Genomic DNA, 16,027 nt, shown 5'->3' with positions numbered 1-16,027 from the left:
TCTTTACATTTATAAGAATATAATTTCTTGTTTTCTTTGTAATCCCTTTGGAAAGTCCATATAAAACAACAGCCTATAGTCACGTTTCAGCATTTCTACTGAACTGTACACATCCAGACTGCTGCAATCACACGCTTGTACTCTCGCTGACCTCCTCCACATGGACTTACACACCCAGCTCCTACAATGCATCCACGTTACTTTCAAGCAGACAACTCCATGTACACACAGACACACACATGCAAAGGAACAGCCAGAAATTGGCTGAGATCGCACAAAAGCTTGGTTATGCAGTCTATCACACGTATATTTGCTCCTCAGGTGTGTATGACATCTCTCTGTCAGTGCACAACATCTGTAGTGTTACTAAAATGACAGCAAATTAATGCTTCAAAGAAAGTGGCTTGTTTAGAGAAAAAGAACATCTGCTATTTATATTCAGAGCGATTAATTATGCGCTTTTTTGGTGACACACAGACACAAGATTTGGTTTTGTCTTTCATTATACAGGAAAAAAAGTGTTTTTTTGTTTTTGTTCTTTTATTTTACTGCACTTCAAATAGTGTAGTCAGTGTTCTTTCATACACTCCTAACAAACCAACCCAAAACAAAGATTTGAAGCACCGGGTCCAGATGTTCCCGGAAGGCACTGATGACCTGTTCACATTTACCTACAAAACAAAGCATAAGCAAACACATCAACACACAACTGCAGAGGTCTTTGAACATTTTTATTATGATGAATGGCTTAAAATCACCATTTCAGTTCGCAGCCTTGTACGAAATTTCAGTGCACTTGTGCAAATGCTATTACAAAACTGGCTTTTTCAACAGAGAAACAACTGAACAAGAGCCCTCAGAGAGCACAACTCCCCCAACGTCCGAGGGCTATACTAAAAATATGATGTTTTATTACGATATGCTGACAACAGCCTGTTTTGATTACAATCTGATCGTGTGGGCCTGTTATGGCATCCCTGTGATGTCATAGATCGTCTTATTGAAAAAAAAGTGTGCTGTACAGTTTTCTCCATGCTGTTTCACTCGATGTGGGTTCTTGAAATTGTTTTTCAAGATCATCTTTCATCTTGGGCGCTCATAATGATGGCTAAATGCTTAGCTGACCTAGTGTATTGTTGTGAAGTTTGAAGAAGATCCGTAAAAAACTGTGTTTAATATAAAGTTCTTACCCATGTTCACATTTGCGTGACCCAATTTTGACCAAAATGAAATCAGCTCGAGCTGTTATTGTCATGGTGCTGGCTCTTTGACACAGCGTTTTAAGTTTTTGGATTCATGATTCTTTCCTTTGTATGATGAAGATGATTTAAGTTCAAGCCTGGACTTTAGTTCTTTTAGTGTCTCAGAGTTTATTTGTATTTCTGGTTGTGGGATTCTTGTCTGTTAGGTTCCTTTGTCTTTGTCTTGTCCCTGTGTCTCCTGTGAGAGTCAGGCGTGTCCTCTGTGTTTATTTATCTGTTTCCCCAGTCATATCTCTGTTTATTCCCTCTCTGTCCCATGTTTGTTTTCCCTTTTGTTTGTGTCTGCCTCGCTCTCTGTCCCTCCCTCTCTCCGTCTTTCAGCTCTGTCATGTCTGTCTGCCATATGTGTACCATTGTCTTCCCACGTCAAGCTGTGTGTCTAAGTCTGCGTCTCATTGTGTTTCCTGTCTTATTTTGATAGTCCTTGCCTCGTCTGCTTGTGTTTAGTTTTGGTTCCCCTGTCTCTGTGTCTAATTTGTTCCAGCTGTGTTTCCCGGCTGTTTCCACTCTCCTAATCACCTCTCTGTGTATTTATTGTGTCAGTTCCCTTTTGTCCTTTGCAGGAACGTCGGTCCATGTTCCATGTTTCCGCGTAAGACTTCATTGCCTTTTGCCTTTTATTTTGTATCCTTGTCTGATCTTCTATCAGCCTTTAATAAACGTCTCGCCTTCAAGATCACATTCGGTCTTCAAGCGTCTGCTTTTGTCCTCTCTTCAGAAACACGATTAAACACTACAGTTATTGGTATCAACCATAACACAACATTTATATAAGATCTCGATTGCTAACAAACACACAGACAAACAAACAGAACCAATTACATTATTTGAAAAAAAATAATTCTTCAAATTACATTAAATTATATTTATATAGCACTAGATCACAACAACAATCACCTTAAGGTGCTTTATATTGTAAATACCCTACAATAAAACAGAGAAAACTCCACCAATCAGATGCCCCCCTTTTAGCAAGCACTTGGCGACAGTGTGTAGGAAAAACTCTCTTTAAACAGGACGTTCCTGGTTCCTCCTGTTACGGGTCCAGCAGAACCAGAACCATGGCAGAACCGCCATGACTTAAAAACAATTTGTTAGCAGTAAAATTTAGGTGCTGCATATCTATGAAAAACCTGCTTTATCATCCAAGAAGCTAAATCATATACCAAAGGACTGAGAAACAATAAGAAGTCTTATATAGTTGAAAATGGATGTTGTGAATCCCTGCCTCAGCACACACGATTCATCATGCAAACTAAGCTAACAAAACACAACATATATCTGGTCATTCGTTTTTTTCTGAGAAACGCTCTCCAGAATTCCATTATAACAGCAATTCATCTAGAACTGCAGACTTTATTTTTCAGCATATTACCAATCTAAAAACGCCACATCTTCCTTTGGAAAATCACTTTGTGCACAAAAACAAGAAAAGTCCATTTCAGTAAAATGGAACTGCAGTCTTTGTTGGTCTGTCTGGAGGCTGAAGATATATTGGTGTTAGAGCAGGAAAAAAGGGACAGAAAAGCTGTGGATAAGACCTGCTGTTGTGCCTTCCCTCAGCCTCGGGGAGGTGGGGGAAGCTTGTGAATATTTGACCTCAGGCTGGGGAGGGTGAGCCTTCTTCCTCAGCGATTGCTGTTTAATCCATCTTGGAGCCTTACCTGTGGCACAGTTAGCCTCATGGGCTAACACAGACTGCTCTGTGCAGAAAAGGCAATCACAACAGTGCAACACATAAAATGTGTGCAACATTTGATAGATTGACTTGGTTTATAGCGATAATTCCATTTTGCTTGTCCTTTTTTTAACTCTTGTTATTTTTTTTTTAGACATTCGCTTAAATCATCCAAGTTATTGTTATGGTAATATACTTAGCTGCGTGTGGGAAGACTCCAAATGGTCTATTTTTAAAGTCACAGCAAAGAAACTTCCCTATTTATCTTATCTCAATGAGAAGCTGGAAATAGCAAAGCACTGCCATCCCATCTGAGTCCGCTCAGCTCTGTGACGCGTCAACCCTTGTCCAGCACCAACGAATCCTCGCCTGTCTACCAATTACAATCTATCATGCAACTGTCACTTTTTTCTACTGGTCTCTCTTTTAAAGTTTAGGATGAACAGTATGCTTTGTTTAAAAAAACACAACTAAAATGCCTAATTTATGTTATAAATGTAGCTATTAAAACTGTTTGGGGTTTTTTACTCTTTTTTTCCTGATATTTGTCTAATAAATTCTCACTAAAAAGTTGGTCTAAGAATGCACTCACAAGATTTAAAACACTAAAAAACAGTACTACAAACATCAAGGACCAATTCAAATAAACCAATTTTTTGCAGGTTATGGGCAAATCATTACAAACATAAAGAAGTCAATATGATTTACTAATAATTCTGTTTCTCACTTGACTGCCAAATGAATGCCATTAGTCAAGGCGTCTGAGTCATCACTTTGAACAGAGTATGCGAATTCAAATTATTCTTTCCTGCCTCCTACACAAAATGTAATGGCCCACTCGAGCTTTTCAATTAAGACCTGGCCTTGAAATTCACTGTGTGAAGAGGCGCGGTGAGGCTTGTTTATTTCTACACAGCGGCAGAACAAAGGCTGAGTACACAGCACATTTCATCAGCGCTCAGGCGCATGTATCTGAATCATTCTGCTTCTCTGTGCCGCTTACACTTCAGATATTTGTGTTTGTGGGCAAGCGTGTGAGAAGAAGTGGAGGAAACTAACCAAACAAAGGTATCTTTGTGGTCTAAAGATAAATACTGTGAGCTTGCTTGTTTTTTTTTTCTTCACAATATTGCTGGCACATGTGACCGTCCCGTTTCTGGACAGCTGAAAATGAGCTAGCTATAACAACAACAGCTGGTTATAAGCTAACATTATGCCAGCTAACATTAGGCTTGGAGAAGTCCTAAAAGTCACCCTCTGATAAACGGTTTGCTTACATACTCACATTGTGTGAGAGTTTATTCACTAATTGCCCGAGTCATACAATATTAGCTCCATTTCAAAGAAAGTTTCAGTAACACCGGCTAACACCGCTAACACCGGCAAAAGCAAAATCTCAACAACTTCCTTCAATGTCACTGTAAGAAGTGTGCTTCACTGACTCTTTTACACATACTGGACTTCTTTCATAAATTTTTAAAGCCTCCTCAAGAGTAAGTACAAGTGGATGCTTTCAGCAGGCATTTTGACAGCTCAGGTAAACAGCGGACCAATAGCATACGCTACAGATGAATGCGAGACAGAGCTTTTGATGTGACTGGGGAACAGAGATGTAAAAAACTGCAAAATATATATCTCCAAAAGTTGAATCTGTTCATCTGGACGTAGCGTTTTGTGGGAGAAAGGTTTCGTCACTCATCCAAGTGACATTAAAACGTCTTGATGTACGAAACGTTTCTCCCACAAAACGCTACGTCCAGATGAACAGATTCAACTTTTGGAGATTTACTTTCCTGGATGATTGAGAATGCATCAAGATGCAAAATATATATTTTGAGTTGATGTTATTCAAATACCTTAAACCAGGGGTCGGCAACCCGCGGCTCCGGAGCCGCATGCGGCTCTTTAGTCCTTATATTGCGGCTCCGCGTGGTTTGGGCAAATAAATTATAAGTATTTAGCTGAAGTGTAATTTCTTTATGTTAGTTCTTTTTAACTCGTAGTTCTAAATTGGAAGATTCTTCTGATATTGAAATATAAAAATAAAATTATATTCTATTATTTTTTCATCGCTCAAAATAAGAGTCACACTCGCGGAAGCCGGTATACCCGCCGAAACGCTGTGCATTTATTGAGACTTTCAACCCCAGGTAGGCCAATTATGGATCTTTGGATCCACATTATGTCAGCAGCTATTCTCCACCGTGAACTATGTTAAAGACAAACACCGTTCACGCCTGACAGATGACAGCTTACAGTCCTGCGTAAACTGACTTCGTATAGCCCCGATTTGCGGACTCTGTGCGCAGAGGTTCAGGAGCAGAAGTCCCATTGTAAACAAATCACGGCAGACCCGACGATGTTTCCATGAGCATGCTTTTGAGCATCTCTTTATTGAGCACTTTTCACACATGGTTGTACGCATACAGCTGGCTGTAGCTTTTCAGCTCACAGCCCGACATACACCACCAACAAGACAACAGCACAGATAGCGCAGACGTAAAGGCGGCGAGGCGTGATTGCGGGTGTCGCTCAGGTGCGTCCGCCTCCCCTGCAGCGGCGCTGCAAACCACGCCCCGCCGCACGCATTAACCAGGTAAAATACATAATTTTGCAAATATCTATTTTTCATTTTTCAGCAGCATAGTGCTTTTTTCCAATTATCTTTTAAGAGTCAGGTCAAGGCTCCAACAGCTCAAAGGCGATATAAGGGTGGCGGCTGACAACAGTTTTTGTTTGCTACATGGATCATTTTAGTTCAGCTGGGTGTCTTTCCTTTTGTTATATTTCTTTAAGAGTTCAAAATGTGTTGATTACATAAATATAATTTAATTTTCTCTGTAGCACTTCATGGATTTCATAAGCAGCACACCTTAGTTGTTCACACAAAGCATAAAGATAAAAAACAATATATACAGTGTTATCTTCATTTTAGATGTCAAAAAGTATTTGCGGCTCCCAGTGTTTTCTTTTGCGTGGAAACCGGGTCCAAATGGCTCTTTCGGTGTAAAAGGTTGCAGACCCCTGCCTTAAACAATAATGTGTTCAAAAATGTTTTATACCAGACAGACAGCCTGCTATGGCTGTTATGTGGCTATGAGCTAACAAAGCTAAAGTTAGCAGCACTATTGCTAACACTGTTTGTTTAAACTGTAATACTCGCAAAGCTGGCTAACAATTATCATTTAATGTGGCAAATGTTGTTTTTCTTAAAGTATCTTTTAAGTTTGTTTTGGTTTTAGAAGACCAAATTCACCAGCAAGATAATAAAAACTCTTCAGCATCTTTTCTGACTTCCATTATAGTATGAACAACCATTTCTCCTGCTGGTGAGTATGCATGTTTATGCTTTTAACACTTGCTCTTTGAGGTGCTTTAACACTTTCACTTTGAGATGTTGATTGGGAAGCATGCCCCAGCCCTACCATACCCCCTACAGAGCTATCCTGCTTCGATATGCCCTCAGGGCCATGATATGAATTTAAAGGGGAAATTAATAATAAGGCATGCACAGTGGCATCCGATAAATGTATGCAGATTTGCCTGAAGTTGCTTATTCAGTATGTACAGTTGCAGGTAGACCTCAAGCTGTTTATTTGCTCGATTTATCCCTCCGCATGCTCTGAAAGAGGATGTGTTCTCAGACATAAATTAGTAAATGGAAATATGTGTTTGAATATGGTTAAATACTTATGTTAGATATCGGTTCAGTGTCATGTGCTGCTTTCAGGAGAGGAAGCCCTTTGCACGAGTTGATACTGCACCGACTGACACAATTTCTTAAACTGTAAAGTATGGAAGGTGTAATTATAGGAAAAGAAAAGGGAATGCAGAGGAGGGGGGGTGAGCTCAAGTATGCCTGTCATAGATTCAGTGTTGATGCAATGGGGTATCTCACTAACAACACTGACCTTGCATTCGAGGTGCCTTACATCCAGGCAGTGTTATGCAAAGTGTTGAATCATACGTGACAAGGTTAAACCAAGAACACATACAGCCTATCCTGCTGCACTCCCATGCTCTCACACGCTGGGCTCTTCTTGAAGGTATGACTTTTTTCTGCAAAAATCCCACACACACACAAAAAAACTGCAAACAGGCCACAAATGCTGTCTTGTCTTTTAAATACACCTCTCACTTATCCCTATATGAGCATAAGAGTCTGCAGGTAAAGATTTATTTTACAGTGAATGTTAAAAGGTAGAATTAATCCCAAATAAATTATATATGCAATTTAATTTACCTAATGTTGTAGCTCTAGATTAGATCTGTTAGATCGTATCTTGTGCAGTGATGTAGGGTCTATAATACAAGCTGACATTAAATGGTAATGAAGACAGTACTCACTGACTGGGGGGTCACCTCTGCAGGAAGTATACTTCTCCCAGTTTATAAATACAGACTGCAACTGATAGCAAACTTCTAGTTTTAAGCTGCATTAACTGATATTTTTTAAATTTTTACAGTCTGATCAATGACTCTCTTCAAAAAGTGTGTGCAAATCTTGCAACTTTGTAACTAACTAACTTTGTAACAAACTACTAGCCTGTACACTCTTACAGTGAACCCCCTCCTTTACGCTGCCTTTTGCGGAAGCTTTTATTAATACCCAGTTAAAAAAGTTTTTAGTAATTTTTCAGATTCAGTATTTGATGTTGTTATTGTACTGTTTTTAACTATAAACAGGGTTTAATGGACTGGCAAATCAGTTGTTGGGTTTTTTTAATCATTATTATTTCTGAAATGTTAACATGTCTATTGTTTTGACACTGAGGTAATAATGTATAAGTTAGTATCCATCTTTAGACTAATAACACTGCCTCCAGGGTCTCCAGCTGTGGGGGAAAATAATATTTGGAGACTTGATGCTGTAAATATAACATCTCTAAATGAAATATAAATCTCTAATCTCCAAAGCAAGGACCCACTGTGTCAGAATGGATATTCTGCAGTGTGCTGCTGACTTATATTGGTGAGCAGCTGACATTAATGGCAAGCTGGGCACCCAGGTGTGGAATATGGGGCTAAGTAACTAAATTGTGATGAATGACTCACAGGTTTTCTTTGCGATGTATCCTTTTTTATGGTGAGATAGTAGGCATCACTTCTGTTCTCAGCCCTTTACTACTGTAGGAAAAAAAAAAGAAGAAGAGAGGTTTTTGACAAACTGTTCATAGTTCTGTGATATTTACTGGCCCATTTCATATACACATATTTTTTGATTCATAAAATAGAATAAAACTTTCCCTTCAACGTCCAAGAGCACTGAATCAATATTTGAATAGCCCATAAAAGAGTTAAGAAACACTATACAACATATTTTGATTATTATTTTTTGGAATAAAGTCACAACCTCTTTTGCTATCACCTTGTTTTCACAAAAGGGGTTTTAGGAAATGAACCAAAGTACGGTAAAGTATAAAATGTCGATGGACAGTCAGTACACTCAGTGAATAATTAACAAAAAGTAAGGGAATCTGTATTTGGTTGATTATTTCTTCGTTCTAGCGATACTACTTGGCAATAAAGCTCATGCTGGTGGGAAGCCTGTTTATTTTCACTTAAATGGTGCTACATTTGTAAGAAAAATACATTAGTGGGTTGAGCAGCAGAGTTTAGTATGTTGGCTGCACCCATGAAAAACCTGCCAAATCTCCACCAATGCCAAGCAGCTTATTCTGCTATTGACTCTTGACTTGGTTCTACAGGTGGTACCAATCAGGAAACTGATTGGTACCACCTGTGAGCATAGGCACATGTAAAACCAAGTTGCATCGTTATTTGGAGTAAGCCCTTTCCAGGCTGAAGCCCAGGTCCAATATTACAAAGGATGTCAGAGATAGGCTGTGAAGGGGGTGTCCCACACCACAAGAAGACTGCTTCCTCACCCTTTCAGCATAAGAACTGTAGGCAGTCTTCTGCAGATTTACAGTCGAGGTCTGCAGGACGATATGACCGATGGCCCTCTACTCAGACAATCCAGAGCAGACGGCACACAGCCAATCTCTGGTCTCATAGGGCTGCCAGGAGGCCTGCCATGGCTGCCCTTTACATCAGGTCTGTTTGTGTTGGTGTTGGCAACATCTGCACTGGAAACTGAACATGTGGAGGAATGTTATATTCAGAGTCCATATTCTGCCTACAGCAATTCAAATGTAGGGTCAACGTCTGGAGAAGATATGTGAAAGCTATTCTGATTGCTGCACAGATAGGTTAACAGCTTTATGTGGAGGGAGCGTGATGATGCGGGGCAGCGTCTCCCTCACTGGAAAAACAAGGCTTGCCATCACCGAAGGCTATCTCAATGCAGATATCGAGATAAGATTGTGCAGACAATGGCATTCCTACATCTCCACAGTATGGGACGAATTCTGTCCTCTAAGTTGACAACACTCACCCCCACAGAGTGGGGTTTATCCAAGACTGCCTCCAGAATTTGGGAGCGGAGAGGATGGAATCGCTCAACCCCACTGATCACTTGTGGAGTCAGCTTGGGCGTGCTGTTTATGCCAGAGTGACCAACACAACCACACTGGCTGACTTGTGACAAATGCTGGTTAAAGAATGGGATAACATCCCACAGCACAGTGTGTGACCAAACTGGTGACCAGTGTGAGGAGGAGGTGCCAGGCTGTTGTGGGTGTGTATGAGTCTTTGACGTGCTACTGAGGCTAAATAAATAAGTTGTTGAAATTGCAAATATGTCATGTTTTTTCAGACTTCAATCATCCAATCTGATAAACGACACCAAACAAGAGTCAAGCAGAGTAAGTTGTTTGGCATTGGCAGAGAAGATTTGGCAAGTTTTTCAAGGGTGCAGCCCACGTACTCAGCTCTGCTCCTTAACCCACAAATGCATTTTTGTTACAAATGTGGATCCATTTCAGTGGAAGTCCAAAGGCTTTCCAGCAGTATAAGATTTTTTGCCAAAAAGCATTGTTATAACAAAGAAATAATAGACTAAACACAAATTTCCTAAGTTTTTGTGCTAAATTTGGCTGTTGGAATACATTGAAACTGGATGACATTTAACAGCGGAGTAGAATTCAGTTCATTAATCAATCTTCATTTCCACTAAATGTTCAATCCCAAAAGTATCTAAACTCTGGCATCTCCACCTTCTTTGCTGGTGTTACAGAATATATAGATAACCAAAGCCAAATACTTTTGAAAAAGTTCTACAGCCAACGTATTTAACCTCTAAGCAGATAAGGACCAACGTACAATTTAATTTGGACCTAGAGCGACTTTTAACCCCACATGGTAATGGTAAATGGACTGATTCTTATATAGCGCTTTTCTACTCTCCCGGAGTACTCAAAGCGCTCCACATAATACACACATTTTCTGAGAAACACCTTGCCTTCTTACTAGCCATCTTTCAGCCAGTAATAGTGCTTATTTATAAGCTTGTACAAGCAGAAGCTACATTTGACAATGCAAAAAAAGCATGTTAAAAACAGGCAGAAAATGCTGACATTGTTGTTTAAGCATGAGAAATACTGTACATATTCATTTACCCAGATCAGTCAGCTTGATTTGCAATGCAGAGTGATAATGTAAAATGCCTCCAAGACACCAAACATGCCCATTTTGAACATTTTCCTCACTTTACAAATTGAAACTGTCATATCAGTGTATCAGCAGCAGCAATGTAATCAGCATTTTCAGTGTGTGCTGTGAGAAACTCACTAATGAACGCTAACGTCAAGCTCTCTGCATCACATTTTCATTCTTTGGGCCCAAGTTTAAGAACTTTGTTAAAAAATGTTGCAACATGATTTAATTTGGAATTTCTTTTTGTGCTGGCCGTTATGAAGTGTTAGTAAGCCCGTTTACCATACTCTCGTGTCTTTCTTTTGTGTCAATGCCTTTATGTGAAGATCTATGAATTGTCTTGTTGTAGGAAGGCGTAACAGATAAACTTGTCTTGTTATCACTTGCCGTTCGGGACATTAGAAATGTTGTTGCATTGACTTTAAATCCTGTCACAATGTAGTCACGGCCATTTAATGACCTAATGAATGAGCTGTTTGTAAAGTATATACCAAGACGGATTATTTAGAATTGCTGGTAATGATCACAAATTATTTTGTCATTTCAAATAATAGCTGATTATCCTGAAGCTTGCAGTGAGACATTCCTCCTTTGATGTCGATAAACCAAAGAACACACGCCAAAGGCTGTTTCACTTTAAGTAAAATTCAACTCAGCCTTTGTGAGACTGGAACTGGAGCTGGAACAATCAGATTGTTGAGGTACTCACTTGAACAGGTCCTTCCTCTCCAAGGAGCCAGTCCCACACCAGCAGGAGGACAAAGGAGGATTAGCTGGCATACCATCCCGCCCGTCTGGCCTCCACATCAGGACCAGACCTCCAGTCCACAGATCCTGCCAATTAACTTGTCACTCACTCTGCTCTTTTTTCCCTCACCGAGACTTTATGGCTTCATAGGTGAAATAGCTTAAGCCCCTCAGCACCCTCCCACCCCCTTTCCAAGTAGACTCTCCTGCCATTACCTTTACCCAGAATTCCCATTAGGAAAGACTTTTGTTAAAAGAAAAGCCTACGAGTGAATTCGTCCTTAGGCTAGTAGCTTTTGATTTATCTACAATACACACACACCATATAGACCTGTTTGTCCCTGACTCTATACCAGCATCAGATGCTTTTTTGGAAGGAAGACTTGTGCTGAAAAATACTGCAGTGCTTTTGAATAACCAAACAAAAGAACAACGTGGATAGGCTTAGGAAAAGATTGGGGTTTGAGGTAAAATCAATGCTTAGTTAATTTTAGTAGTTTTGCCATCAACGCAAGATTAAGGCTGTGAAGTGAGTGAGTGGCCATGGTTAACAAAAAGAAGAAGAATACTTTTTTGACTATCTAAAAAGCAAAACAAACAGCAGTGTGTCACGTTAAAGTCCCTTTTTTTCTTCCATCTGTGCACGCTGACCTCTGCCTCACACAGATATTGTTTTACATTGGCTGTATTCTTTAAATCTCTAAATTTCTCCAGCCATTAGAGGGCTAGTTTGCTGGAAAGCAGACACTGTTTGTCAGCTTTTGGCATTTCCGGCCCTGAATGATGCTGCCTCGTGCATCCGTTAGAGGTCACTGGCATAAATGGAATGGGTGGGCAGTTTTACTACACAACATATCATGATTTGCTTTTCTGCATTCAGATTTATGGAAGAATAACAAAAGGCATACATTCTTCCAGTCAGAGCTTGAGACGCTTTCAAGGGCATTAATAATGTCTCGTGGAAAATATAATTAATTCAGAATTAATTTACACAGTAATTAATCATCTATCATCAAGGTCTCCCACAGCAGCTCGGTATTAGTAGATATCATATTTTTGATAAGCAGGTATAAATCATCTGCCAGGGGCATGCTTTCCGTGACACTTATTTTGGTTCTTCACAAGCAAACTAAACCATGCCTCCCACGGTTACAGCATCAGCTTTGATAAATCTCATTAGCCTTTACTTTGCATGCTCATTTGCATTTGTACTTGTCTTGTGTTTGCCAGCCTTGGGTTTTAGAGCATGTGTAAGTATGGTGCTGACCTGATGAGTGACTTTTTAACTCTATAAAGCCATTTAGGTCACTGCGCTTTGTAAATGCCTGGTATTGCCGTCTGGGTATGGGTTTTAGTGTGTGCAGCATATGATAAATCTATCCCACAGTTACTGTTTTTATGGCCCCAAAAACAGAGAAATGAAAAGGAGTGCAAGGAAAAATGTAAGAACAAAAATTGTACGTTATACAGAAGCAGCAGGTTGCACCGTGTCTCTCGCTGGAATACAGAGCGCATGTGTTTGGCACCCGACTGAGCTCTCCACTGTAATCTTGATTTTTATTGTGTTTTTGTTCCTCCGCCATTCTGTGATCAAGTCAAGAACTCTTATGTTATTCACTGAGTTCACTAGTAAGATGGAATGCAGTGTTTCAGTGATACCATCAGTGAGCTTTGGTAGATGTAACACCAGCAAAGTAAAATGCAAACATGAGCTCCCTTAGTGAAGTATGAACACTAAAAAGAAAAAACAAAAGAAAAATATGTTTTATCAGTAAAGGAGTATTAACATTTAATATGGTTTTATCCATTATCCTTTATTAATCCAGGCAAAAGTCTCATTGAGGTTAAAATCTCTTTTCCATGAGAGACCTCACCAAGAGAACTTACCATAAATACAACACACGGCAATATAACACATTAAAAAATAAACCCAAACATTATTTCATATAGGCAAGTGAACACAAACATGTGACTCATATTCAATAACAGATGATTACAAGAGTGACATTAAAAACAGCCACACTGACCAAACTGCGCAGTGGCCCTTTAAAATGGTCAGAGCTTTACTTTATTAACAGGAGTGCTGAGGTGGATGTGAGTGTATTGTCAATGTATTCAGTCTATTATTTTGTATTTTTAGTCTATTTCCAGTCATGGATGGACGGTTGCTCACTTCTAGACAGAGTTATTTACACATTGTCAGGCACACTGTAACACATGTAGACTGCACTGACCCATGTTTTTCCTTTAATCCAAGCGATAACAATCACTGCTTACTCTAACATTTTACAAGTATTAAATATATATATGTCTGTAATACTGCAACCACCTCCTCCTCTGTATCCAATTAATTTGATATTTTATCATACTCTTGGATATGACTCAAAATGTGAGCATATGCAGGAATTCATTTGTGAATTAAATGCATTTTTATGATAATATTTAGCTGTTGGTGAATTATGTTGGCGTGCATAAACAGGAGAACAGAAGCCAACGTTTGGGGGTCTTAACTAACCTTAACTGCTTTAAGTAGCTTACACAAAAGCTTAAAAATATTAATAATACTACAAAAAAAAATATTGCAGAAAAACATGAAGGGATGTTATGATAGCTAACTTTTTTGCAGTCTTGCAGATTCATGGTTAAAGTGTTCTGTGATCAAGTTAGAATAAGTTTTCTCTGGCAGACATAAAAATTTCCAATCGTTTTAGGATTTAGGATTTAAAGCCTACTGTCTCACCTACATAAGCTATTACATATTATTTCATAACATCATCTATTCTGTCTGCATTCACAGTTAAGCCAGTAAGAACAGCAAACAGGAGACTCACAGTGGTATCGTAGTTCCTTTGGTTTGAAAGTCCACTTCAACTTCTTCAGCCTTGTGCCGACAGACAAGGCCGTGGTTAATCCTCAGTCCTTTTTTTTTTACCTCACCATGTTTTGTTCTCACAAGAAATGCCTGCAGGAAAAGTCTTCCCCCCGTTTTCCAGTCCAGTGTTGGCAGCTGTGCTCAGTAGCTGGACTTACCGCAGCTAGTCGAAGCTGTAATATAATTTTGTATTGATTTCTTGTTGACCTCCCATGAAGCAGTCATCATTCTGTAATGTGCTCCACACGTCTTCTTAATGAAATCAATAGCCCTCCTGCCAAACAAAAGTCCAATAGCACTCACTGGGAACTCTGTGCTATTATAGACTGAGTATGGGGAATATTAGCAGGTTAAAGCTGGAATTCTTACTGTTTTTCCTTATAATGAAACACAGATGAGAATATAGGTTGCAGGAATATGAATATAAAGTGCTATAAACTTTATAAAATCCACATGTATTCACTGAAGCGGGTGTTTTTAAATATTAAAATTACTGATCACACTAGATTGAGAGAATTTAGTTGCAGAAATGGCACATCAGTAGAGTTTGTATTTTGTGTCAAATGTTGGCTGATTGCGGTTAAGCTGTTTTTGCAGATGTGGTTAAATCTGAAGCGTTGCAGGGTGGTTAAATAATAATCTTACGAAAAAGTTTACGGCTTCATAATCTCGACATGTTGTCGGCACATCTACTGCATCCATCTTTTTGCTACGATGAGAGTCAACGAATGTGGCATCTCCCACTCTCATAACACTTAATTTTGACAGCTAATATACACAGATTATGATTTATGCAACAGAATTGCTTCTGAGGAATTGTAAACAGTGAAATTTCAGATTGTGACTCGAGGACCATTCATCACAGACACTGTCACAGTTTATTATGTCTGTTCAATTCCACTTAATATGACAGGGAACTTTCACAGGGGAAAATAAAGTGCATATTACGATGAAAAATCCCGTTGGCGGGAGTCACTAAATCTGTCAGTTCAACATGTGCATTGCATTGTATTAATGGAAGTAAATTACTAATCCCCTATTGTGCAGAAAAATGGTGCATGTCAGGTCGAGTGGCCGGGAGCTGACTTTAAAAGTTTGGGTGAAAACCAGGATTGCTCAATTTTTTTTCTTACAGAGCAAACCTACCTCTGAAAACATAACTGTGTCACAGAAAATCGCTTTCACACACACATATACAATGCATGACTGTAAGGAAATTGCCTGTGCCGTTGCAATCCCAAGCAGAACACAATGTCACCTCAGTTTTGCGTGTTTCAACATATTCAGTCTCTCCTCTGGACAGTGTGTGATGTCCTTTAACGCGCTTAACACCCACAATCTATCTGGATGAGGCTGCTGTCTACCAGCGACAGCAGCATTGTGGAAACTGACAAGGTGACTTTTGCACATCTGACCCGATATGCCAGTGGCACTAGCTAAGCCAATGTTGACTGTGGGGCTTTTCCACAGTTTAATTTTGAAGAGCTGCTTTGGACCGCCACCAACACAACAAAACACACCACACTGCGGTCACATCTGAAGTGGGCATGTTATAACAATGTCAAAGGTGGGTTAAGTAGTGATCTCAAACTGTATACAGTTTTAAATTGTTTAATTTCAGGCACCTTCGACTGGCGGTCTTCTTCCACAATATATTTATAGTTATATGGCATCTGAGTAAGAAGCAGTGACAGAAAGACATGTTTAAACCTTAGTTAGCGTTTGGATGAAATTTGATGACCAGGTAAAAATAACAAAAAATTTCATTATTTTATCCTGAAGTGTTTCCTAAAGTGATACAAAATGAACAAAAGTGTACGGGTTGACACATTTTTGTACACTTAGACTATTCAAATTTGGCCCCGGTCTACTCAGGGGGATTTTACATCAAGCAGTGTGGATCAAATCACA

General features: G+C 39.4%; 1 long non-coding RNA gene across 1 annotated transcript; it reads right to left on the bottom strand.

The window, feature by feature from the left end:
* Positions 1-567: 567 nt before the first annotated feature.
* Positions 568-15,414, bottom strand: LOC112842518 (uncharacterized). Its single transcript, XR_003214322.1, has 4 exons — positions 14,076-15,414; positions 7,996-8,067; positions 6,852-6,999; positions 568-671 (listed from the first exon to the last, which is right to left on the bottom strand). It is a non-coding gene; the product is annotated as an uncharacterized LOC112842518 (long non-coding RNA).
* Between the last annotated feature and the right edge of the window lie 613 nt (positions 15,415-16,027).

This window comes from Oreochromis niloticus, linkage group LG15, assembly GCF_001858045.2.
Source record: "Oreochromis niloticus isolate F11D_XX linkage group LG15, O_niloticus_UMD_NMBU, whole genome shotgun sequence".
Classification (NCBI taxonomy): Eukaryota; Metazoa; Chordata; class Actinopteri; order Cichliformes; family Cichlidae; genus Oreochromis; species Oreochromis niloticus.
The sequence above is the reverse complement of the archived record's forward strand: the minus strand, read 5'-3'. Positions and strand labels throughout refer to the sequence as shown.